Source organism: Mustela nivalis, assembly GCF_964662115.1.
Source record: "Mustela nivalis genome assembly, chromosome: 8".
NCBI classification, from domain to species: Eukaryota; Metazoa; Chordata; class Mammalia; order Carnivora; family Mustelidae; genus Mustela; species Mustela nivalis.
Window position 1 is genome coordinate 53,474,899 of NC_139027.1, and position 25,712 is coordinate 53,500,610.

Consider the following 25,712-nt stretch of genomic DNA (forward strand, 5'->3'; position numbering starts at 1 on the left):
GGCTTAGAAACGGTAAATGCCTTTCCCAAGGCCACATAACCAGGGAGAGGTGGCGGTTGGTGATTGAATCCCAAAGAGGCTCCAGAACCTCTCTTCTTGCTGCCACATTCTCATTCTCATGTCTTCTAAGGAGGCAGGGGACTCCACATTTTTTAAACAAAGGGAACTTGTTTCAACTGCTTTTGGTGATACTCCTAAAGGCAGTAGCAGGCAGACACCATGAGTTTTTCCTGTACTGTAATTCGAGCTCAGTCCGTCTGTGATCTGTGCTGCATGAAGGTGGCAAACCAGGGTGACTCTAAGAGGTGCTCATGCATTTGCCTCTCCCCATCAACTTCTGCCCCCTTTGGCCATTGGCGCTGAGGGGTGACTTAAGGAGGCAGCTCCCCTTCCTGCTGTGGACAAGATACCAGTCGATACAGCTTCCCCCTCCATGTCCCTGCCATCCCCAAAGCTCCGTCATAAACGATTTCTCCTGCTCTTGATCTGGTTGGGGCAGTCCCGCTTCTTCCAGATGCTGCTGCATCTGTTCAGGCATGCTTAGGTTCTTAAGAGTTAGAGCCTGGGGATATTTCATTGTAAAGCAGACATCTGCCCTGAATTCTGCTTCCCTAGCCTTCCCCTGCTACCTTCCTTCCTGGGGACCTCACTGGACAATGCAGAGCAAATACCTAGAGTCCCTACAGCAGCCTCTAGAAAGTCCGGAACCTGCAGCCAGCCCAAGTAGCCCTCTCTCCTTTGTGGTGTCACCTCTCAGCTCTCCAAAGTCAGTCCTGCCTGCCCTGCCATCCTCCTCCCCGCAACAGATGACATTCTCCTTCCTGTGCCTGTGCTCCGTTCACTTTTGGCATCAGAATCTCCTGCTTTGCCTGGGCAGGATGTGGACCCATCCTAGTGGGGTCCTAGCCTTCCTCCAAATGTCCTGGGCCTGCAGGACATCTTGTTGTCCCTTCTACTGTGTGTCTTGGATGTCTGCAGAATCCCTCCCCACCAAGGAGGTGGGGTGGGGGCACGTGACTTCCGGGCTGTCCTCCCCCTTTCTCTCTCTCCTGCTCATCCTAACCCAATACGACGCTATACTGGGGCTGGAGCTGGTGGGTGGGTTTTTCCCAGCTTCCCCCTCCAGGATGGATGCCCAGCACGGGGCATCTGCCCTGGATGGGCTATGTCTAGAGAGGCTGGACTTTCCCTTTACAGGCCTTTGGAGGAAGGGGTTGAGGGGGAATGAAGAGGGCGAGTTTGTGGAATTTAAGGCACAATCACCTATAGGAGATACAAGTGCATGACCTGAGACGTGGCTCGGGCCGAGAGTCATAGCAGGGGCACGATGCATTGTGGGAGACAATGGAGGCTGAGCCAACCTGGCCTCACATGCACCCACCCAACTCATCTGCGTCCTAAGTCAGTCCCTTCCTTCCCCCTACTCCTCCCACCCCCCAATCTTTCCCTGATGACTTCAGCCTTCATGTAGCCTTTTCTTCCCTCCTTGGATTCTCTAGTTACAGTCTATGTCACACACAGAAGCCTGCAAACTATAATCTCTAGTTGTTTGATTGGTGAATGCCTTGGCTCCTTGATCAAATGAGAAACTTCTGGAAGGCAGCAGCCTTGTTTTGCACTCTGCTGCTCCACCACTGGCTTAGGAATTACAATGCCATATTTAGATGCCAGCACCCCATTCCCGAGTTTGCATTTCATGAGGTTAGAACAAAGCCTAACCTTGTTAAATTCTGATTGGGGGCTAGCTAACTGCAGAAATAAGCCCCCATCTCCTCATGGCATTGCCCAGGTCAGTCAGTGTGAAGCTCTCACAGGTTAGGTTGACTTTGTAACCCAGTGCTATAAGTTCCCAGTTGTCCAAGAGGCCCTCCTTTTTTTTTTTTTTTTTTTTTTTAAATATTCGATTTATTTATTTGAGAGAGAGGGAACGAGAGAGAGAAGGAGCAGGGGCAGGGGGAGGGACGAGGGAGAAGAAAGGCTCCTCTCTGAGCAGGGTGCCCAATATGGGGCTTGATGCCAGGACCCCGGGATCATGATCATGACTTGAACCGAAGGCAGACACTTAATGACTGAGCCACCCAGGCACCCCCTAAGCAATCCTCTTACAGCTATTAAAAAAAGAGAGACAACAGGCTTAAAATGGAGTCACCTATGCTAATCCCCATGTCAGCAAATCAAGATTCAATACCTAACTTAATTGCAGTTTCAAACATTCCCAGAAGTGTAATCTTAAACCTGTCAATCTGGAATTTCCTGGTCAGCATTAGTGAGGTAATCTGCCTGAAAGGTCCCTTCTGTCCCTCAAAGAAAGATGAGGTAACCCACTCTTTCCTGTCCCTGCCCCCTTCTGCCTATAAAAGTCTCCATTTTGTACAGCTCCTTGGAGCTCCTTTCTATTTGCTAGCTGGGATATAGCCTGATTCATGAATTGTTGAGTAAAGCCAATAAGATCTTTAAATTTTATTCAGTTGAATTTTGTTTTTTAGCACGGCTTTATAAATCTAAGCCTTGGGAATAGTTTATTTATAATTCTGGATAAAGCTCTTTCCTTCAAGAATGTTAAAGTCCTAATGATTACCATCTGTGATAAATTCCTGTAATGGACGACTCAGAGTTGGGATTTACTGTACTACATATTCTGCCCTTTGTTCCTAGACAGGCCAAGTCAGATAAAGAGGCTCAAAAGATTCATTTCCTCTGAAGATGAAGGAGAATTCTGATCCTGAAGATGGAGTTGCTGGTGCCTGGGGTCAAGTCCCCATATGGCTTCAGATTTCCCTGAGGGCTGACCATCCCACAGCTCCCTCCCTGGGGTGGGGTGGGGGGGGGCTGCAGTAGAGAGAGGAGGGATGCTAATTCAGAGGACTGTTTACTGTCTCACACACTGTAATGCTAATATTTTTATCAGAGGCTATTTTGTCCAGAGACAAAATCAGGAGCTCCCTGCCTTCTTCTACCAGTTCATGGGTTCATAACCCAGATTAGGATCCCCATATGTCTTCAAGAAAGTGTGAAAGGATTCTACAGAATAAAAGATGGTTCATTAGGTACCCCAGCCCATTAGAGCTGAGCACAGCAGCCCAGAGCTCTTAGTAAGCAGGCAAGACTGGGTGGGGGCCAGCTTACTGTCTCCTCCATGCCCCCACTGCGTGACATGGGGTGGGGATAATAATGTCGCCTGCCACTTAGAGTCATTACGAGGATTAACTTAATCAATGTTGATGAAGGCCTTGGAACAGTGCCTACCACATGGAGTTTGTAAATGAAATGGAGTCTAGATGGAGAAACAGATGCTCAGACACAATAATGACCTTGTCTAGGGTAGGAAGGCCAGTTGGAGGTAGGATCAGGTTTTCTGACTCCTAGTTTAGTGCCTTCTAAGTGAGTGGCAGCCTAGAGCCTCCATAACAAAACTGGTGTAGGAGGGGGGAATGTAGCCCTGAACATGGGACCAGAGCCGTCCCCAGAGTCCATTGTCTTATGCCCTCTCTCTACCTTCCCATGGCACGAAACTCCTGTAACTGATTCTTATAGGACCTCCCACCATGCTTTGCACACACAGTTGACTGATGATGCATCTACACATATTTATCGTCCTGAAGAAAGGTACAAACTTGGCATAAACAAATCCCTGGGGTCAGTTACAGTAAGATGCAATTAGGACTTCGGGGAGGGGTGTGGCTACAAATTAAGTTCTTAAAACCTGGAACTGGAGGAGCCAACACAAACACTGTAACACTTAGACCATATAATTGGCCTAAAGATCAGTTTACACGACATCATTTTTTGCTTGTGAGAGGATAATAGAAAGGCCAGATGTTCTCAGTGTCATATATGCCAGCAAATCTGCACCAGTGTTTGCTTAAAAGGTTGCTAGGACGACTGGAGCTCTCAGTTCATACCCTGGTCTTTGTAACCCAGTTAAATTCTTTGCAGGATTGTTTTTGGGAGGCTTGATTTGGATCCAATGTTCGGCTTTGACCTCAGTTTACCTCGGCTTGCTCATTTACAAAGTACGAGTGCCAATTATTTTCACACATTAGCAACAAAATACTCTGGTTAAATTCTAAGAAGAAAATGCAGTAATATCTCTTGCTAAGTGGTGTCTTAGCAGGATGTTAGGTGGCTTTTCTCCTAGGCTAGAAAGCGCCATTTTGATTTGACTGAATCTTATGGTGTTGAGAGGATTATTAGGAATGTCTAGGCACAACATTTTTACTCATTATTTTCACTGTACAGAAAAGAGACTGAGGGCATGGGCTTATTTAAATACGGCGCCCAAGATGATAGAGTGGTAAATGGTAGAAGTGGAATTAAAACCAGCTCTACTTGCCTTAGGCACTTATCCTTTTTTCCTCTGTTATCCTGAATATAGACTAAAAATGTAAATATTTTCCTGACTCACTTGTAGATGGTATCATACAGTTTAGCTCTTGGCCACAATCCATCAGCTCTTGATGTAGCTGTCAAGAGATCTTTCCAGAACACAAGTATGGTCAATTCAAAATCCTTCAAAATCCTTCAGTGGCTCCCTGTTATCTTTAGAATAAAATCTAAATACCTCTGATGGCATATGCAGCTCTTTGTGATTTGGTCCTTGCTTACATATTTAAATTAATTTTTTATTTTTTTATTGCAGATGTCCAACTTGGCCCACCTGAAGCCCTGTGCAAAAATTTGTTCAATGAAAGAAGATAATGTGCCATCTGGTATTCTTCTCTGTCGACATTGTTGCCCAACTGGTGGGTGAGTATCTCTGAGGTGGCCTCTGGGTCTTCTCCTCTGGAGATATTTATAAATTTATTTAATATTTATTAAATATTATTTATTTATTTATTTATTAAATTTAAGTTGGTGCTCAACAAGTACTGTTTATATCCCCAACGGTTTCTGAGGTGGAGCAAGCCTTCTTAGCTCAGATTCTTCCCTGCAAGTTTAGGTTCTCAAAGGATCAAAGGCCCATGAGCTTGCAGTTATGAATTTGGGTCTCCTCAGTCACGCCCTCATGGTCTCATTGGGCTGTCTTCTAGGCTCTTGGGGAAGGGGTGCCACGAATGCTATGATTCCCTTTGATTTCCACACTAGAAATTTTGACATGTTACCTCTAAGAATACTTTTTTGGGGTTACTTTTGATTGATTTGTCTGATGAAACCATTTTCAACGAAACTCTTTATCTTAGTTGGAGGTGACACATTCTGAAAAATCATGGCATAGTCATGAAAGATGAAAGATCTCGTTGACTGGGTTCTGCCTTCTTCCTATCTTTGAACCATAGACACTGATGGTCCAGTGTCTCCAGTGGGAGAGAGACAGGAAACAGGTGGTGTGGGGCTGTCTTCTGCTCTGTGGGTCAGGGCTGGGAGGCAGAGTTCTACCACCAGTTCTACAACTCACACACTCATTATAAAACCTTGAGTAAGTCCCTTTCTCTCTATGGGCCTAAGTGTCTTCATATATAAAATAAAGTTCTTGCACTAGCTTGACAATATCCATGGGGCCTTTCAGCCCTGATATTTTATAGGTCCATCAAAATTTGAGTTGCTTTTGAGACTTTTTGCTCAGATACTGTAATCTGAATTCTCTGGGGACAGCCAGTTTGCAAGTCTTTTTATACTGATGAATTTGGCTAACTTTTCGTATTGCATAGTTTTGGGTTCATCATTAGATTTATAAAATATTAATAAGTTGAAAATTCAAAACTGTACTCTCCATCTTCTGCTCTTTGATTACTGTGGTAAGAACTCAAGCTTGCCTCTGAGTCCTGCATTTGGGTCTGTGGCATGACAGGGGAGATGTGAGAAGAGCTGTGGGCTGATTGTGTGCAAAAGACTTGCCAGTGGTGAGCTCATGTGTGCTGAGTGTTATAAAACATCTGTTTGGGTATCAGGCACGCTCATTGGAGAGGGAGCTGGCCTTTGGAGATGGTTAAAAATATGCTATGGCTCCCAGAGATTAAACCAAATAGTTTCCTATGAACAGAGGTCACTTAAGGAAATTGGATTTCACAGGAAGAAGACTAAAATAATCAGATGGAAAAAGTGTAACATGTATGCCAAGTTTCTTCTGACAAATACCTTTTCTCTTTAGCTCGGTTCTTCTATTGATTGTCTTGTTTGGAGGTATTTTTCAAGTTACAAATGGATAGGGTTTTCAAGGTTTGTTTCAAGTCAGTTGTTTAGAATTAGCATAGTTTCTCACTTAAGTCACTCTTGTATATGGCGGTTGGTTCTTAGGCTAGACCACAAAACTCACTGGGGTATTGAAGGCAATTGACGTAATCCTGCTGAAGTTGGTGCTCTAGTGATAAATGAGACACATGAGTAATGAATGGATGGAGGGCTGGATTAGGTGGCTTAATAGTGCCTCCTATTCCATGTATGTTTCTCTCCACTCATTATGTGTACATTCGTTCTTTTGACAAATGGTTTTTGAATGCCAGCTATATTTTGGACACCTTATAAGGTGCTGAATTCAGTGAGGAGCAGCCAAAAACAGCCCCTGCTCTCTTGAAAAATAGGAGAGAGAGAGGAGGAGAGATATCAGTCAGGAGGAGGAGAGAGATATCAGTCAATTAATCCCATAAACGTCCCATAACAACTATATTTGTGTTCCATGACCCTGGCCTTGACCATAGTTGATTGGACCACAGGTGAGCACCTAACCTGAGCTAGGCCACTCAGATCCTGTCTTCTCTGTATTTGGAATTACAACTAAATTACTAACTGAGGCAGTCAGAAACAGAGTTCTGATTTTATCTCTAAAAGATCTTTCATATCCATTCACTCCTCCTTACCCTCCCTGTCACTCAGCCTTCTATAACTTGGGCCAGTAAGTAAACTGGCTTTCCTGTTTTCAGCCTTTCTCTTTTCTAGTTATGTTTTGGTTCCCAGGTGAAATTTATACACATACACACATAAATGAAAATCTGTACATACATACATATATACGTGGATGTTTACACACATATATAAGAGGTATATATGCATATATTTGTAAAATTTTATATACACATAGACACACATTCAAAGTTGACTTACTGCTTAAACTCTTCAATGTCTTCCCACCTTCCGTAGGAAAATACCCAAGTGCCTCAGCACGCACACGCACCTACTCCTTTTGTTTCTGCCATCCCATTTCCTTCTCTTTCTTTGAACCCTACACCTCAGCTTTGGACCATTTCTGAAAGGAAACCCCAGTACTCTGGTTCTTTGTTTGACAGCATTCATTCATAGGCCCACTTCCATGACAGGGACAAAATGGCATAGAGATACCTGTCTTGCTTCTTTCCCCTTCCCCAGAGCTGGAGCTGGGGGTAACAGGGAGAGTGTGCTGTGAATGGTGGTGGTAGAGTCCTTCTTGACTGCCTTCCCTCCACCTCAAACTTGCCCTTCCCATAAATCTCACACAGCAGCCTGCCTTTTATGTGCTGTTCGTGTGAAAGGATCCAAGGTCAACACTTTTAGTTTTTTGATTCATTTTGCTGACACACGTGCTGGCACGCTTTCCATAATAACTTCTTTGGAGGCCAAAACTGAGGGTAAGATGAAAGCAGAAAGGAAACATTTGGTAATAAAAGGAAACTAGGAAAATGAAGGGGCAGAAATAAAAATGGGACAGGTGCAGGCATAGGACTTCTGAAGGATTACTACTGAGCTATGAGTTATTTAAGAATAAAATTCAGGGCGCCTGGGTGGCTCTGTTGGTTAAGCATCTGCCTTTGGCTCAGGTCATGATCCTGGGGTCCTGGGATTAAGCCCCCTGTGTTGGGCTCCCTCTCCAGCAGGAGTCTGCTTTTCTCTCTCCTTCTAACCCTCCCCCCTGCTTAGGCTCTCTCTCTTTCTCAATTAATAAATAAAAAAATCTTTTTTAAAAATTAAAATTCCCTTTTTTTCATCTGATTACAAAGTTCTACATTTTCTTTGTGGAAAATTTGGAAAATGTATAAAAGAACGAAAAAGAAGAGAAGAGAAGGATTTTAAGTTCTAACCCTTAGAGCATTACCATGCTGTGCTTATTCTTTCAGACCACACACACACACACACACACAGTCGTGCATGAATTTATAAAAATGGGAATCGTTCTGTACAAAAGTTTTTAAATGATATGCTGTGACCATTTCTTCCCTAACAATTTTGGTATGATTTGCAATGATTGCATAATTGTCTATCACATGGAAGCATCAAATGCAGTTATTAAATTCTTTATTGGGCATTAAGAGTCCTTCTAACTTCTGATTTTCCCTAACACATCTTCAATAAACTTCTGGGAAGTTCTAGAATCAGTGGTTAATCTTTGACTTGGGATTTCTGTATCCAACATCCTATGTGAGATTGGCCAGCTTTCTTTTGTTGTGTGTTATTTTTGTCTTCAAGATTATGTTAACTTTATGAAACAAATGGGGAAGATTTTCATTTCTTAATATATTCTATATTTTTGAAATAGCATAGGAGTTATTTGTTCATCGAGAGCATGAGAAAATTATCTCTAAATCTTTCCAGAGATGCTGTTTTTCTAGAATGCAGTTCTTGGATGACCTTAAAAGTTTTTGCCACAGGTATTGACCTATTCAGGTTTTGTACTGTTTGTGAGTTCATTTCCATAATTTATCCTTTCTTAGAAAACCATTCATTTTATCAAGTTTTGTTTTTTTTTTTAAGATTTTACTTATTTATTTGACAGACAGCAAAGAGGAGGAAGCAGGCTCCCTGCCGAGCAAAGAGCCCGATGCGGGGCTCGATCCCAGGATTCCGGGACCATGACCTGAGATGAGGGCAGAGGCTTTAACCCACTGAGCCACCCAGGTGCTCCCATTTTATCAAGATTTTTTAAGCATTTGTGTAGGTTTGTGCTTGGCATAAAGGAAATTCTCACATTTAATTCTATTTGTGGTGATATCTCTTTTGTAATCATTAACATTATACATATTTGCACATTTTGACTTTTTTGACTTTCAAAGATTTGCCAATGATATTAACATTTCTCAAAAATCTTGAGACTTATTTCTCATTTCTACTGATTTTGCTTTATTTTCATTAATTTGTTCTTATATTCATAGATTCCTTGTTTCTGCTTTCTGTAGATTTGTTTCATATTCTTTTCTAAGTTTTAACTGAATACTTAGCTCATTTATTTTTATTTTTCTTGTTTAATAATAAAAACATTTAAGGCTATGAGTTTCCCAAACCTCTAAGTTTTTACTATGGTGTTCTAATTGTCATTATTTTCTAAAATCCCATATTGTAGTTTTGATTTCCTATTAGACGCAACTGTAATTTATGAGTGCTTTAAAAAATGTTTAATCTCTTATTAATTTCCAGCTTTTTTCTTTCTTTTTCTTTCTTTTTTTTTGTGGCCTATACAAATACTTTCTCTCTTTTTTCAGGTTTTCTTTCTTGCCTAAGTTATAGTTAATTTTTACAAGTTTTTTTTTTGTTTGTTTGTTTTTTTTTAAAGATTTTATTTATTTATTTGACAGAGAGAGATCACAAGTAAGCAGAGAGGCAGGCAGAGAGAGAGAGGAAGGGAAGCAGGCTCCCTGCTGAGCAGAGAGCCCAATGCGGGCCTCAATCCCAGGACCCTGAGATCATGACCTGAGCCAAAGGAGGAGGCTTAACCCACTGAGCTGCCCAAATTTCTTTTGTTCTAAAAACAACTCCCTCTCCTAGTTTGGTGGTAGCTTGTCTGGAAAGATGTCTGGTATTAATTCCAACTCTCCTGTGTGCAGAGGCCACACCCCCATGGGGAGGAGGAATCTATTTCTCCACCCCTCCATGCTGGGTTGGCTTGTTAACAGTTTGGAATAATGGAATCTGATGAAAGTGATGTTGTACTAGCTTTGAGCCAGACATTAAGACACCTGTAACTCTGCTTCCTGGTTTTGAGGCCCTGAGCCTCCATGTAAGAAGTCCAGGCTACTCCATGGTCCTCTGCCCTACTCTCCTCTATGCTATGTGGAGGATGGTGGAGGACAGACAAGTGAGGGAAGCAACCTTCTTGAATGCCTAACCCAGTCGACCTCCTTTTGACTCCAGCCCTAGCCACTCTCTGATGGCAACTTCATCAGAGATGCCAAGTGAGAATTATACAGCTGATTCTGGTCAACCCACAGAACTGTAAGAGAAAACAGCAAACTGTTGTTCAAAGCCACTGTATTTTGGAGTGGTTTTTTATGGAGCAATACTGAAATGAGCAGCAACTCATCTCTTTGTCTGGGCAGGTCATTCCTGGTTTGTAGAGCTGAAAATGGTGGTTGTTGTAGGTTTCCTCTGTTTTTTGGATTCTTAACTTGGCACTCTTCCCAAAGCTGTCTGGTAAAGATTCAGATCTGTGCTCTACTTATTGCCGGCTTGGCTAGAATTTCACTTAGAGACCAAGGGCCTCCTGGAGAAAAATGAGATCCCTAGATGAGACAAAGATATGACCCCAAAGGCAACCATCACACATTTCCCTTTCTGTTTCTTGGTATCATCCTGCACTACTAATTATGAAATGTAGGCTATTGTGATGATGAGCAAAGGCCAAACTGGGAGAGGACTGAGAAACACACTTGCAAGCCTCCTTGTGTGAGTTGGGCCCGAGACACCCTCTCACCTCTGCCCAGGCTGCCAGTGGGTAGCTCCCAGCTACAAAGTCTGCCCTGATTCTGCAGTCAAGTTTAACATATGTGCTCAAATTGCCGTTCTGACAAGGCAGTCTTTTTAAAGTTTGACAAACCAGTGCAGGCAACAAAGAAATCTACATGGTGCCATAATGAATTGTTTTACCAATGAAAGTTTACATTCTGATGCTTAAATACCCTCTTTCAAGTCTCACCATTATATAGAAAACCATGGCATGGTTGTCTGCCTCTGTCTAGTTCTAAGAAATTAAAAAAAAAAATACAAAATAGAAATCGAGAAAGGAGATCCAGCAAGAGAGTGATCAGGTGGCCACAGTGCTGTTAGTGGGGACTGGCTCTAAAAATTCAGGCTGAATTTCGAGATAGCAAGGCGAAGACATAAGCGGAAATACCACAGAAAGTATACCTTAGAGGTGGAATTAGTTGAAAGTGTTTGTTGGCTCAAGAGGAAGTAGGTCTGAGAAGTCTGACCCAGGGTAGCATACTCTAATGTTTCTTAGTTTTGCTTTTAAGGAAAACCAGCCACGGGTGTTAACCACCCCCTCTTCCTTGAGGGCATCAAGTCCACTGTATGCACCAGGGGTCCTGCTAAGCTGTGTGGTTTTAGAGTCTGGTTTTACTCGACATTTTGGATGAGTCTCAGCAATAATGGTGCTTTAATCTACATTTTTTAAGATTTAAGAAAAAAAACTGTGGCCGGGTCCTGCTGAGTGAGTGGAAGTCTGACCCAGGATGAACTATTTTCTTCTGAAGCTTCTCTCTCGGTTAACAATCTTGAGAACATTTTCACAGCCCTGTCCATGTCCTCAGTTAAATGGTTCTCACTACTTAGAAAGGTCATTAATATAATCATTATTTTATTGATGTTGAGGTATTTGCCTTAAAAAAGTGGTGCCAGAAGATAAGCTGACAGTGATGGCTTGGCCTGCAGGATTATTTAGCTTGGCTGTCAAAATGTGAAATCATGAAATTACTTATTCCTCTGTTGTATAGCTCTAGCCTCATCCTGCTCTGTTTATGGAAGCTCATGCATGAAGGTTTGCCTTCTTCTTTGGTACAGTGTGAGGAATCCCACATTTAGAATGAGTTCTTTTCCTCTGCCTGGTAGCAGCCAAAGTGTTCTCCCCAGACTGGGAATATTGATTTCACAAGAGAACAATACTTTTATGATGACAACATTGTGGTGGCAGGTGGCATCCTAAATGTGTATGTGTTCCCTAGGTTCTCAGAGTACCATCTTCCTATCCATGACCCTGTCCGAAAGGCTCAGCTCCCTATCTGTGGGACCTGTGCTTGTGACGAAGCGAAAAGTTTCATGCTGATCACCTCTGCTTTTCACTGAGTGCGTCCACTGTGCCAGGCTGCGTACTAGTTCTTTTATAGACATCGTCTCATTTTGCACTCTTCATAACATGAATGGTTAGTATTAGTGCCCTGATTCAAAAATGGAGAAACAGGCTTGGAACAGAAAGGAATTTGCCCAGAGTCTTTCTGCCAGCAAATGACGGAATAGAGATTTGAATCCAGGTCTGTTTGACTCTCAACTCTCCCTCCCTCCCTTCCTTCCGCTCGTCTGTCTGTCCTTCCTTCCTTCTTTCTTAAGATTATTTTTGTTTGTTTATTTATTTATTTGAGAGGGAGAGAGAGAGAGAGAGTGTGAGAGAGAATGAGGGGGGTGGGGAGGAACAGAGGGAGAGGGAGAATCCCCGCTGAGCAGGGAGCCCGACTTGGGGTTTGATACTAGGATACTGGGGTCATGACCGGAGCCGAAGGCAGACCCTTAACATCCAGTGCTCCTCTCAACTCTTTCTTTTGAACGACATGTGCTTTTAGACTGGGCTGAAGCTAGGGCAAATGGTTCAAGAGGTAGAACTCCTTCGTAGAGTTGGCCACCAGGAATATTGTACATTTGAGGATTGGCTTTGGGCCCCAGTACATCCGTGCTGCCACCATTCTTTTCTAGCTTTCCATGTCTCTACTTGTGCCTTCCATGGAATGTCAGTGCCCTTCAGCTGTTCTTGCTGGAGACGGGTCCCATCTCCCTGGTCTTCCTTCCAGTCAAAACTTGCTTGTCCTGTGTGCCTCCCCTTTCAGTCCTTCTTGGTGCTTTCTGTGTGACCTATCTCTAATCTGATCTGTGTGCTGGGTCCACTATGAAGGCTTATTCCTGAACACGTACTTTTTTCCATGGACACACATGTAAACTATAACAGAGGTGGCTAATTATATTCCATATCCATGTTCACATTCTTCTTCCAGAAGGAGAACTGCTGAATTTCACTGCGCATGGGAACATCTCGCATTCACTACATTTCCCAGCCTCCCTTGCATAAATCAGTTCAAGAGGTGGTGAATGCTGCTGAAAGACCTGACCCACTGTGGTGTGTGAATTTGCAGATGGGGGTGGCCTCCTTTGCATTGAGGTATGGCAATGTAACCTATATTCCGACCGGTTGGATGTGAGCGGAGGTGATGCTTACAAATTCTAGGCTGTGCCTTAAGAGGAAGGGGCATACCCTCCCCTTTTCCTTTTTTGGACTCTGCAGATGAGAGTCACATGTAGGGATGAAGAAACATGAGAGGAAGCCTACGTGCCTGAGCGCATGAAGCCACCATCCTGACCCTGGACAGCTTCTCCCCAGAGGGGAGGAAAAGGGTTCTATCCTGTTTAAACCTATATTATTTTGAGACTTTTCTAGATCAGCTGAACCTCTAACCTAAATTATATTACTCCTAAATGGAACCTCCTGAAAACAATGTGTAATTCTGAAGGAGTTGCCCCAGTACTGATCATCTGGGGTGCTGTTCTGTGATCATCTGGGAGCAGGCTAGGCTTTGGCATGCTTCTTAAATTTTGACCAGGTAGTTGGTCAAAATTGACATAGGCTGATCTCTGCCCAGCTGGCTCCGAGGAGCCCTCTCAATTTTCCTGGACTCATGTGTTCTTCAGGTAGGGGCTGGTATGTTCCTGCCAGAGAGCCTCTCAAATTGAAACCAAAGGAAGACAGTAGTCAAAACCTTAAAATATCATGGCTGATGTTTGCGATCAGCCAGACACAAAAATGGAAAATTTATAGCATTGAAAATCTGGGTTTCATTTAGGGGTAAAGCATTAATTTTAAGTTATCCAACCTCAAAATTGGTTTCAGGCCTCCACTGGGACCCAATATTCTTCCTAATTACGAGACCATATAGAGTTGGATCTGAAATGAGACCAGGACGCAGTATCAAAATGCCTCCTTTCCATTTTGGAAACACCTCACGAATTCAGGCTGCACTAAAGAAATATTTGCGATAATTCTCCCCAGGCTGGGCTGAGCCTGTGTTCTGTAGGGTCTAAAAGAAGTGGTTTGTTAGACTGATATTTAGTGAGAGTGTAGGAGGGATCTTAAAGGAATGAAGAAGCGGACCCTGCTTCCCAGGAACATGGGGCAACTTTTGACAAATGGCTGTGTTAAGCCCTGGGAATGTTATGATCCTATTTGTATCCCATGAACAAGCTTAAAAGCCTATTGAATGGGCACAGGGTGCTCATTGTTATAACTTTGACAGCCATGGCTTATCCAAGCCTTATCTGTGTTATTATGAAACCTCACCACAACCTTGGAAGGTGGGTATTACTATCCCCATTTCATAGACAAAGAAATGGCGGCTCTTGAAGGGTAAACCCAGGGCCATACAAACAGTGAATGGAGGAGACAGGATTCAGTCTGGATTGGTCTGACTCTGAGCCTTGCATGCTTTCCCCTCAACGCTGCTGCCTCTGCACTGTGTACCTTGGTATTTCCCCAGCCTCTAGGTTACGATTGTGTGTGTGTGTGTGTGTGTGTGTGTGTGTGTGTATACATGGAAGGGTGTCTCCTAGCTGGGTCACTGGCCTGCTCACAGCAATCAGCTCTGAAGTGAATTCAGGCGGAGAACCCAAATAAACCCTGTACATCCAGACAGTCCAGAGGAAAGAAAGGTGACCTCATGCTGAGTAAATCCCATCTTTGTTCTGTCTCCAAAGACCCTGCAGTGTGTGTGTGGGGGGTGCTAGTGGTTTGGCCTTACTCCTCCTTCTGCTGCCATGCTTACCACCTCCTTCTCGTTCACTGAGGAAGAGGATTCTTGAGGCTGAGAGATGTGGCTGGGTCTGAGGCAGAGGAATGCACTGGTGAGGCAGTATGGAGAGACACCACAGTTCTTCATGGCTTATCTGCTTTTTTGGGAGCTTCAGCCATGAAGTGATAAAATAAGGAGTCAGCACAAAGCCCAACAGCAATTGCAATATTCTTTGTCTTCTTTTTCGTCATTGTGTTTTCTACCTGGACCTTCCATGTTTTCCAGCCTTCTTTCTTTGAAAGCTGGGACTCTGTCATGTTATTTGATCTGAAAGAAGCTTCTGGAATAGCATCAGACACTTGTTAGGTGTTTGATAAATAAGCTGTCTGATGGGGTTACAGACCACATTGCCAATCTGGAGAGGGAGCTGAGGCCTGCATTGTTAGTTTCTCTCAACTCGTGATTCTTTCTCAGCTCATCTATCTCCCCCAGCCTCTCCCTTTTGCTTTCCCCTTCTATGACTCGGATAGCCCTGGGAGTGTGCTGAAGAGAACTCCAAAACCTGTCTGCCTTGAGACATCCTCTTTCTACCCTCCACCCCAGACATGTCCAACCTACCACTGGGTCTGCCTTTCTCAACATTAGGTGTTCTCTGTGGACATCTCACGAGATCCCTCTTGAAATGCCAATATGTTACCTGGGAGGGATATACCTTCAATGCTGGAATGTAGTGCAATGATTTGTCCTTTTGAGGCCATGGAAAGGGTACTCAGGATCATTAAATCTGGGGGTGGTATAGAAGGGACACAGTGGATGGGAATGGTGGGAGGCAAAGGATGAACATGTGCAGCAGAGAACTTAAAGAGAAGATTAGCCCAGAAGCTCATCCACCTCATCTGGGAAAATCACAGACAGAGGAGGAAGGTGGCACCAAAAAGCTGTCCATGCTTCTTTTGGACATAGAGCTTACCTTTCCAATTTTGTTCAAAGACCCAAGAGAGACTGGTCTAATCTCCAACGAGAGTTCTGTTCATGTGTCAGTCACACGGTATAATGTGGACAAGTCACAAAGTTGTTAACATTTTAGGAAGACTTTCACAAAGGGGATTAGGGTTGAACTCCTTTGTCCCTTGTGTCATTTTTCGGAGGAAAATGCCACTTTCAAAGTTATCAGAGCTCCATGTTTTGGGAAGGAAGAGCAGGATCTGAACTAAGAGGTGCATGCTTCTGACAATTGCTGTGGAGGACTGTGCCAAGACATCTGGCGTTCCTGACGTTCTCGTGAGGACAGTACATAAACTAATGGTGGCGCCTTGTAGGCACTTTCTAGAAGCGTGGAATGCAAGTCCATTTTCTGAAACTTTGAAGCAGGGCATTTACTGGCCTACATAGGCACCTTTTCACTCTTTATTCTCTTTCTTACCATCCAGGTGATTTCAGGGTCATTCCCTCCTCCCCTCCAGTCAGCTGTTGTGCTGACTGATTCATTAGAGTCGACTACTAAATAGGCTCCCAGTGAAAAGACAGTTTTCTTGGGTTGTTTGTTCATTACTAGAGTTCATTGCTACTGTTACAGAGAATGACTATAATTTTGTAATGGGGACAGATGGGGACAATGATGGTTCTGTCACTCTGGAATTAACATCTGGGAAAACATCACTGTCTGTTCAAGACCATGGAGAGAATACTGAACACTAGCTTTTCAAGCGCTCAATATTTTTCAGTTTTAAGGGTTCAGATCTTGGGCCAGAATGCCAGAAAACATGACCTCATCATACTCTGTCACTGGGTAAAGAGAAAAAATTATGAACTAAATGAAGATTGAATTTCAGACCAAATCTCTGAGTCCAAAAACCTTGGGGGACCATTAGACAAACAGAGTGACAAGAAGACTGGAGGGTGAATTTTAATGATGGTGACCTTGCAAATGAGTGTCCCTTAAGACCCGGGCCATGGAAGCAATGGTGATGCTGAGTGCTGGGGGTACTGGAAGCAGAGGTGACCACAGTAGAGAACCATGGTGTCCTGGTGTGACCAACCGCTCACACCTCCTCACTCTGATGTAATCAACTGGAACATTTTTCTACCCACTGGGGAGTCTAGCTCAGACCTCAGAGATCCAGCTCTACAATCATTTGACGCTCACATCTGCTTCTTTCTCTTTTCTTAAGTTATCACTTTACTCACTAAATAAAAGCAATTAGGGGCGCTAAAATTTTTATGGAAAAAAAGACAAAAGAAAACCCCAGGCTCACTATTCTAATGTGATGGCTACTAATATTTGGGGGCTATATGTTTATTTATTTGTTTCCACATTTCACTGTTTCCACATTTCAGTAAATCCCCTAATTTTGCGTGATGCAACAAGAAACCAAGATGATCTCCATCTCCTTCCTCCTCTCTTTCTTCCCCTTCTTCTTCCTGATCTTCTTCCCCTTCCTCCTTCTCTTCTTCTTCCCCTTCTTCTTCCTCCTTTCCTCCTCCTCCTTCTTCCCCTCCTCCTCCTCTTCTCCTTCTTCTTCTTTTAGATGGGAAACTGAGTCCAGGCAAAATTTAGTTGACTCACTGACAGACTCTCCTGGATGAGCTGTCCTGGAATTAGAACTGAGACCTCACTGAATGGGTTTTACTTTATTTTCAGGTCCCCTTTTTACTCTCACTCACATTAAAAGTTGAATTATGATGTAGGAACAAGCTGGGGCTTGATTTGGAGAATTTAAAAGAAATAATCTTTCATTCGGGTACACGGGCTAAAAAGACCCCTGGACTCTGATATCTGCACATGTGAAATTTTACTGTATTTTACGTACATGATTATATGGATACTTTTGGAAAAGTACCTTAAGTACATCTCAATGGGAAGTGACTATTATGGGAAGAGCGTCCACTGGTTTTGGGTCTTCTATAATTGGGGAGTCTCTTTATGGCTCTTAGTCAACAAGTAGCTATTACAAACATGTAGTGTCATTTAAGAGCTCCCCACTGTTCTTTCCCTGGTGGTTCCACTTCTCAGTGTATAAATGAATAGATACTGTTTAAGTCTTTTCTGTGGCATTCCATCCATTTTCTTTATTCCTTGAATGACATTTTATTTAATAGATCTTCATTTTGTTATAACAGTTCATTTAAGCTGTATTCCTAGGACATACTAAGTAAAATCACTTGTAGTATTTGAAGTAATGATGATCTCTTTAAGAGTCTCCAACAAATTTGGTATAGGGGAGAGGAATCATTAGAGTGTAAGAACCTCCAGGGGTCCAGGGCTCCATCTTTCAGTTCTATGGTTAGCCAGGATCGGCCCCCTGCAGTCTCTGCTCAGCGAGAAGACAACAGACCCTGTCTTTACCATCCATCAGAGGGGAGTCAACTGCTTGCAACATAAATTCATTCTAAGCAGTACATTCAATGGAAGCTGAAGCATGTTGAAAGTTGTTTTAAAGAAGCAAAGAACAAGATACACAGACTTGCTTTAAGAGCAATTATTGTAATTTGTAAATATGATATAATTCAAGGAGGACTCTTCTGTTGTATATACAACAGAATTACAACAGTAATTACAACAGTAATTTTCCTAGCATCTCAGACCTAGAGATTTCAGACCCACTGACTTGTTGCTCCTTCATCACGGGGGAAAACTCCCCTTCCGTTGTCTGTTTACCTACATGGAGGCATTACTCATCATTCCAGGCACCAGTGGTAAGACTTGGTAGATGAAGAAACCCAGTTTCGGGGAACCATACTACAATAGCAACGTTTAATTTTGCCTCATAAATTCAAAGTCCTGCGCGGCCTTGTCTAAGGATACCTCAGGAGCCCTTCCTGAGGAGGAGGGAGCAGGAGTCATCATGCTCTCACATGGCTGGAAAACCTGAGCCACGACAAGGAGGGTTAGGGCACAGGTCCAAGGTTTCTTTGCAGCCATGAGACTGTCTTGGCTCTCTTCATGGGCATTTCTGTTAAATAGCTTTGCCTTTTCGATAGATGGGACCATCAACAAGATAAATGTTAACCAAAACAGACTTTGGGTTAGTTGGCCTCCCATTTCTTTAAATCATGGCTCTAATGCTAAAAATTGATTAAGATGCACCATGTAGAGTTTGGGACAGTTTCTCTCCAATTTCCTCACAGAGTACTACATCAGATTTCAGTAGCTAAAAGCCTGTTCAAAAAATACACAGAAAAGATAGCTTTTGGACCAGCTTCTGTTGGGGGAAGTGGCTGTAGCTAAGTTCAGCTCCTGCCTCAGATGGACAACAGGGTCCACGAGCACTTTCCACCACAGGTACTGACAACTCCTGGCAGCGAGGGGAGCCTGATGCTTGGGAGAATGGAGTCAGGGTGCTGAAGAGAACTGGAGAAGTTGGAACCAGAGGTCAAATTAAACAAGACTACTTCTTACTTAGGGCTAAAAGCCAGATCTACCACTTAAGTAAAGCAAATTGATACTGTGAGGAGGGACTCCCAGGCCTTCACTTTCAGAGGGTGAAGAAGATCTAGGGGTTTTGGACTGTATGGTCAACATGAGGCTGCTGTGGGACTGCCCAAGAAAATCAGATAGATTCTCAGACCACAGTGGGAGTCCAGCACCCCTCCCTCAGGTCACCAACATGCTTTATTTTGCTCTGTGGTGATGAGATCGCACCTGCTGGGAAACTGGGGTCCCCATCTGTCAAGAAGGCAAGTTGGACAAACTGAGAAGATTCCCAAGAGAGCTTCTTGATCATAAGCATCACCTGGGCTCCTTGTTAGAAAACACAGATGCCAAAACCTGACCCTGGACCTACTGAGTTAGAATTACCAAGGGAATCTTCATCTCGGTGTACTCTGAAAGTAGTCAGAAAGTCCTGTGATATGTGAAGATGATGGATTTGTTAAGTATATGCACAGAGCCTGGCTCATGGTAAAGGATCCAGTTATTAGCAATATAAAAAATGGCGAATGAATAAAAGAACAAGATTGACCTTGCCAGGTAGTTAAGGGAGACTGATACCCTAATTTTCCTCAGTGTTGTGTGGTTTGTGGTGCATGGGCGTGGGGTGTATGTATGTGAGTGTGTGTGTGTGTGTGTGTGTTTTCTCCTGCTCGTGGACACTGGGATGTTAACTAGGCTCCAGAACTTCAATCAAAGAGATTAGTCTTTCTCCTTTTGGAGAATTTCTAGTAGGTAGTTTGAGGAGATACATGCAGAGAAGTTTTTCTGATCACAGCAGAGGCCTACAGCCCATTTTGCTTACACAAGCTCTGACTGTACTTCAAATCACAGTGGGATTATGGGAACACTGATAAAGAATCTGGGGACTTCTCAGTAAAATGCAGGCTCTGGGAAAAGTAGCCCATCCCTGGTGGATGAGGAAGTTGTGGTCGTGGGCCTTCCTGGTTTAATTCTTTTAAGCATTAATTAAGTCCATGAAATGAAAACATAAACTTTGTACATTACAGCCATTAGCAGAACTAAAAATGGGTTTCCTGATGTCAAAATAGGGCAGCTGTTAAGGCTCCTGGCTTGTTTTAATTGGACCCGGGCCTTTTATACCAAGCTCCCTAGCCTTGGGAACCATTTATGTCCCTTCTACCCCAATATCCCCCTCCCCAGTTAGGGGGTGAGTCTGGGTGGGCCTGAGGCAGGTTTTTTTTTTTTTTTTTTTGTTAGCTCTTCATTCCCGCTGTAAGCCAGGCTGGGCTTTCCTGTTGGTGCTGGGTTCCTGGCCATCGTAGTTTCGCTCCTGTCGTGATTTCTGACTCCTGCTCAAAGTTGGTCACAGTCAAGGCCGGAAGGACCACCCCTCCTAACAGAGCTCCAGGCTCCCTTCCCAGCAGCTGCTGCTCCTAACCTATCCAGGCCACTTTCATGCCATCCCATGAGGAGGGCTGCTTCTCTTGGGCTTTCAAAGCAGTTTGAATCCATGACTACGACACATTGAATTGATTATTTTTTAGACTGGCACACACAATGAAATCTCCCTTATTGACTTCTCCTTAGTATGGAAAATATAAATGGATACCCAACCCTCTTTTCTTTTTTCAGAACTGAAAATAAAACTTGAAAATTCTCAGCTGTCATCTATTACTATCGCCTTTAGTTCAAGTACTTTCAAGATAATGAGCTTTAGAAATTAACCCAGAAGGTCTCAAATCCACTGCAGCTGAGTCCTGACAACTTAATTGCAATCAACAAAGGCATGGAGGGGCGCCTGGGTGGCTCAGTGGGTTAAGCCTCTGCCTTCGGCTCAGGTCATGATTTCAGTGTCCTGGGATCAAGCCCCACATCGGGCTCTCTGCTTGGTGGGGAGCCTGCTTCCTCCTCTCTCTCTGCCTGCCTCTCTGCCTACCTGTGATCTCTGTCTGTCAAATAAATAAATAAAATCTTAAAAACAAAACAAAGGCATGGAGTGATTCTTCTGCAAGTTTCCCAGGAGGGCTTGGAGCATGGACCCATAAGAACTTTTCTCTTTTGGACTGACATTTTTCTGAGGGGCCTACTGCCCTGTTCCTCGGTGTCTCCTTTAGAGTGCTCAAAGACACTCAATCCCTTGTACTGAATTCTCCAGGGGTTTTGGAGCCGCCTGAAGAACTTGTCCCTGAGATAATCTGTGTGCTCTTCTGAGAAGCAGTTCCAGGAACCAGCACGGGGCCAGTCTTCTAAGACTTCTGTCTGACCCAAACAGCAAATTCACAACCACATGACTGAAGGGCAACAGACATTTTCATCATTTGTTCTCATACAGGTTCTTCCTGTATGCTTCCTAGTGCCTAGAAAAATGATCGCATTGTAGAAATACGCCCCTATGAATATACCCATCCCACACAGGCCCTCCTTCTGGGCCTGATCCTTGCCTGGTTTCCATTCCTGACCTGCGATAAGGTCATTTTCTTCTGGCAACAATAAGGATATGGGCCAACTACTGCGCTAAGCACTTCACGTAGGATACTGCCTTTAACCCTCCCACCTTCTCGTGAGCTCATATTGCGGGTTCGGAGAGGGTAGGTAGCCAAAACCGCACTGTACGCAGTAGAGCTGGATTTCAGAGCTAGCGTGCTTCATTGCGAAGCCTGTTCTTAGGCTCTCAGCTGAGCGATCCTGAGGCTTGAATTGGTGTGACCGATATAGAAACAATGATACTACCTTGAACTCTCCACACATTGTAGTCTTACTTCATGAAGAAGGACAAGGGAGCCATTTCTATGACCTGGCCATTGGCCAGCGGCAGGGATGGGAAGCCCTGAGGCCCTGAGCACTTTTGGTGGGAACTGCTGACTGGTGAGAGGGACGTCAGGCCTTGGCAGGAAGCTAGAACAGATTATTAAACAGATGGCTTATAAGTTCCAAAGACAGGAAATGGTGGTCATCCCTGTGAGCAAAGGTTTGCAGGGAGCGAATCATGCCAAACCTCATTTTTTTTGCAAGTCCTACTCGATTCGTGGTCGGGGGCTGACAGATGGAGTTTCTCTGCATTTCAGCAAATCATTTCACACAATGCCTCACAGCACATTTAGAGAAAAGATGGACAGATGTGGGTTGGCTGTTTAGTTGCCATTTAGATGGTTCAGAAAAGGTCGAACAAACAGCAACCAGAGTGTTGATTAGTGTAGCAGTGACAACGGTCATTTGTTCTGAGGGCCAAACACAGGGTCAAGGATATAGCAAGTACTTAGTAAATATGTTTGGTTGTATTAAACTCCTGGGGAGGTCTTTAGTGGCCCCATGAAAGGGCTCTTTCTTTGGTTTAGCAAACATTTACAGAGTAGATGAGGAGTTTGGGAAGTGGAGGGAGCAAGAGGTCTGATTCTTGAAAAAGGGAAGCAGAAGTTGGGTCTAGTACTGTCCTTTTGTTTTGGTCTCTGGAGCCCAGCCTTGCCGACATGGTAGTGATCCGAGGCAAATACAGGTCTCTCACCATGTTAGGACAATGTGTTTCCTGAGCACTGAGGAATTCTGAGGTGGAGAAAACGGCGGGAAAACTGCGTGTGAGTGTTTGGTTTCCTGTCCACTGCCCATCTAGAACCAGATCCTCTCCCTTACCTGTTTTTCATATCTGGGCTTCTGGTAAGATTTTATTTAAAGATGGACTTCTCTTTTTGGCTAAAGAAATGGCTGAAAACTGCAGACTCTGATGCTAAGATTCTGGTTAGCTCTAAAAATTAAGTGGTTCTTAAAAATAGTACCATCAGAAGGAGTGTTAAAGGCAGGCTCCAAAAAACCATGGGCTGAATTTCCCATTTGCCTTTCCTCTCCTGGTCTTCAGTCTGCTTAGCAAATCTCTACAAGTGTCCCCATCTCGAGGCCAGCGTCTCCTCTCTGGGGTGCTCCCTCCTAACACCTCTCAGATCCCGAACAACTAGGTTCCTGGAAGTTCCTTGTAGCAAACTGCCTTCCTAAGTGTAAATGACTGATGGCTTCTGTTTTGCACGTTATTAAAGAAGACTCAGGTGGCAGACAGGATCTCTAACTGATAGAGTTTGAGGCCATGTGACCATGTGAAGAATTTGAAGAAAGGAGGAAGAGATGCTTTGGGCCAGTGGAGCCTGCATGAATCTTGTTTGGAGAAATACAGTCAGTCTTTGATCAGGGTCATTCGTTCATCCAAGACTTTTTTTTTTTTTAAAGATTTTATTTATTTATTTGACAGAGATCACAAGTAGGCAGAGAGGCAGGCAGAGAGAAAGAGAGAGAGAGAGAGAGAGAGAGAGAGGAGGAAGCAGGCTCCCTGCCGAGCAGAGAGCCCGATGCAGGACTCAATCCCAGGACCCTGAGACCTGAGCCGAAGGCAGAGGCTTAGCCCACTTAGCCATCCAGGCACCCTCCAAGACTTTTTTTTTTTTTTAAAAGATTTTATTTATTTATTTGACAGAGAGAGAGATCACAAGTAGGCAGAGGCAGGCAGAGAGAGAGGGAAGCAGGTTCCCTGCTGAGCAGAGATCGCGATGCAAGGCTCAATCCCAGGACCCTGAGATCATGGCCCGAGCCTAAGGCAGACGCTTAACCACTGAGCCATCCAGGCGCCGCTCCAAGACTATTTTTTAAATCATCTGCTACTGTTGGCTGGTGCTCTACCAGACACTGGGGACAAATATTGAATAAAAATAATTGCAGTCCCTATGCACATAAAACTTAATAGTCTGGGGGTAGGTGGCCAACATTACTTAAAAGTTAATTTATTAATTCAACAATTATTCATTAAGTGCCTATTATACAGCAGCGAATCAGCCAGATGAAGTTCATGTCCTGTGGGGTTTATATTTAAACGAGTACATAATTAAAATCTGACATAAGTCTCCAATGCATGTTAAAATGGAAGTTTTGACTAGGTTCCAAGGTGCAAGCGATTCTAATGAGGTAGCTGATCACCCAAAGTGGAGTTCCAAGGCAACATCTGTAAACTGGCCCCATGATGCTTGCACCCCTCAGCCAGAGGAAAGATATTAAAAAGGACCAGGATGGGGAGGATTGGTAGGGATATTTCTTGGAGAGAGCTGCTGCTGTGCTGTGAGTCCCCAGCAGCCCTCCCGCTAGGTAGAGCGGCATGGGTGGTGAGCAGGTGTCCATGGCTTTCCCCTCAAGCCTCGTGAGGTGAATGAGGTAGAATGCAGAGCTCTCACGTCTGAGAAAGCTGGGGCAGCCTGTGACAAAGGGCAGAGATTGCTGCGGTAGCGTTGGCCTGGCCACATGTGGTGTGTGTGTCTCTCGTGGAGCTGCGGTGGCCATGTGGAAGCAGGCCCACCTCCTGTACAAGGCCATCGAGTGGGATAGAGGGACTTCAGCAGCAAGAGAATGGAGGCGACTGCCAGATGCAGAGGTTGGGCAAACACTGGGGATGAAGAGACGTCTGCCCGTGTCAAGGAAATTGCAGGAGAGAGGATCCAGAAGGAAGCTCCGAAGAACATCCCAAGGGAGAAACACATCAGCATTAAAACGGTGCTGGGCCCAGAGAGGGCAAAGCCAGCTTAATGGTCCCAGTCCAAGGAGGAACTAGTTTTCCCTTACCTCTGCTCACCTATCCCTGCCTAGGAGATGTGAGAATGTGGCCGACAAGTTGGGGTGGAGCCTGGGAGGAGAAGAGCAAAGTGGAGAACCACAGAGATACCCACAGCCCTCCTCTTCATGGGGAGTCCGGACCAGCTGGGGGAGGACGGAAGATTGAATGCTAGGTCAGGTTTGAGGGCTTGATGAATCTCAGATTGGACTTTCCAACTACTGAATTTAGAGTGTGTTTTTGATTGTCGACCCAGCAGAAACCTAAGAGTAGGCTGAACAGTTATGGCACCTGCCCAGTTTGTGTCGGATGGCTGGGGAAAAATCTCTCCATGAGCAGTGTTCAAGGGGTGGAGGGCAACACAAAGCAAAGTCTTATTTTGATCATGTTACAAATCTTATTGTTCTACATACCAGGGTAGCAGGGCTCAGAAGGAGAGAATCCCAGTTATGTGCTGCTGGGAACAAGGAATTAATCTAATCCACAGGGCAGGGATGGTTTGCTTTCCCTGCACCTGGGCACTCCAGCATCCTTTTTCCTTCTTCCTTCTCACAGCCCAGAAATGCTCCCTGGGACATGGCTCTTACACTCAGTTCCTCCCACACACTCAACTCTCTTTCTCCTCCATGACCGCCTATGAATTAGTGTGTGGAGACCGCTCTCGCTATAGCCTTGGGGCTGCCCCCCTTGAGCCCCGCCTGATTGTGGGTCCTCTGGGGGCCAGCGGACGGACCAGAAGAGCTGGCCTGACCACTCTCCCACGCCCCATGCTGGCCCACTGGGCTTGGGGTTCAGTGCCCCCACCCACGTCCCATGGCTGCTGGCACCTGGGCCACGGTCATCTGCTCACAACTTGTAAAAGTCAGAGGAAATGTTGACTGGAACCCAGGCCTCTTGGCGTTCAGGCTCTTTCCACAAACCACAATTTGGGAGACTGATTTAGGTGTTGCCTTGACACTCTGAAATGGAATTTATGCAGAAGCATAAAAGAAATATATCTGGGCATTTAACAGAGTGTTGGAGACAAGGTCTGACAACCCTGCCAAGCTATGCTTCCATAGGATGAGCTTTTCCAGGG

At 44.4% G+C, this 25,712-nt stretch overlaps 1 protein-coding gene and 1 long non-coding RNA gene across 4 annotated transcripts in view; one reads left to right on the forward strand and one right to left on the reverse strand.

The window, feature by feature from the left end:
* Window positions 1–25,712, forward strand: part of LOC309871269 — a 78,942-nt gene that overhangs the window by 30,342 nt on the left and 22,888 nt on the right. The window contains exons 2-3 of one of the 2 annotated variants that reach the window (XR_014315160.1): window positions 4,640–4,746; window positions 8,659–8,692. This is a non-coding gene — a long non-coding RNA (uncharacterized lncRNA). Of the gene's footprint in view, window positions 1–4,639; window positions 4,747–8,658; window positions 8,693–25,712 lie in introns of those variants that run through there. The other variant, XR_014315159.1, reaches the window with a different exon arrangement.
* ANTXR1 (ANTXR cell adhesion molecule 1) overlaps window positions 1–25,712 on the reverse strand; it is a 218,381-nt gene that overhangs the window by 4,425 nt on the left and 188,244 nt on the right. The gene's annotated exons all lie outside the window — the stretch shown is intronic.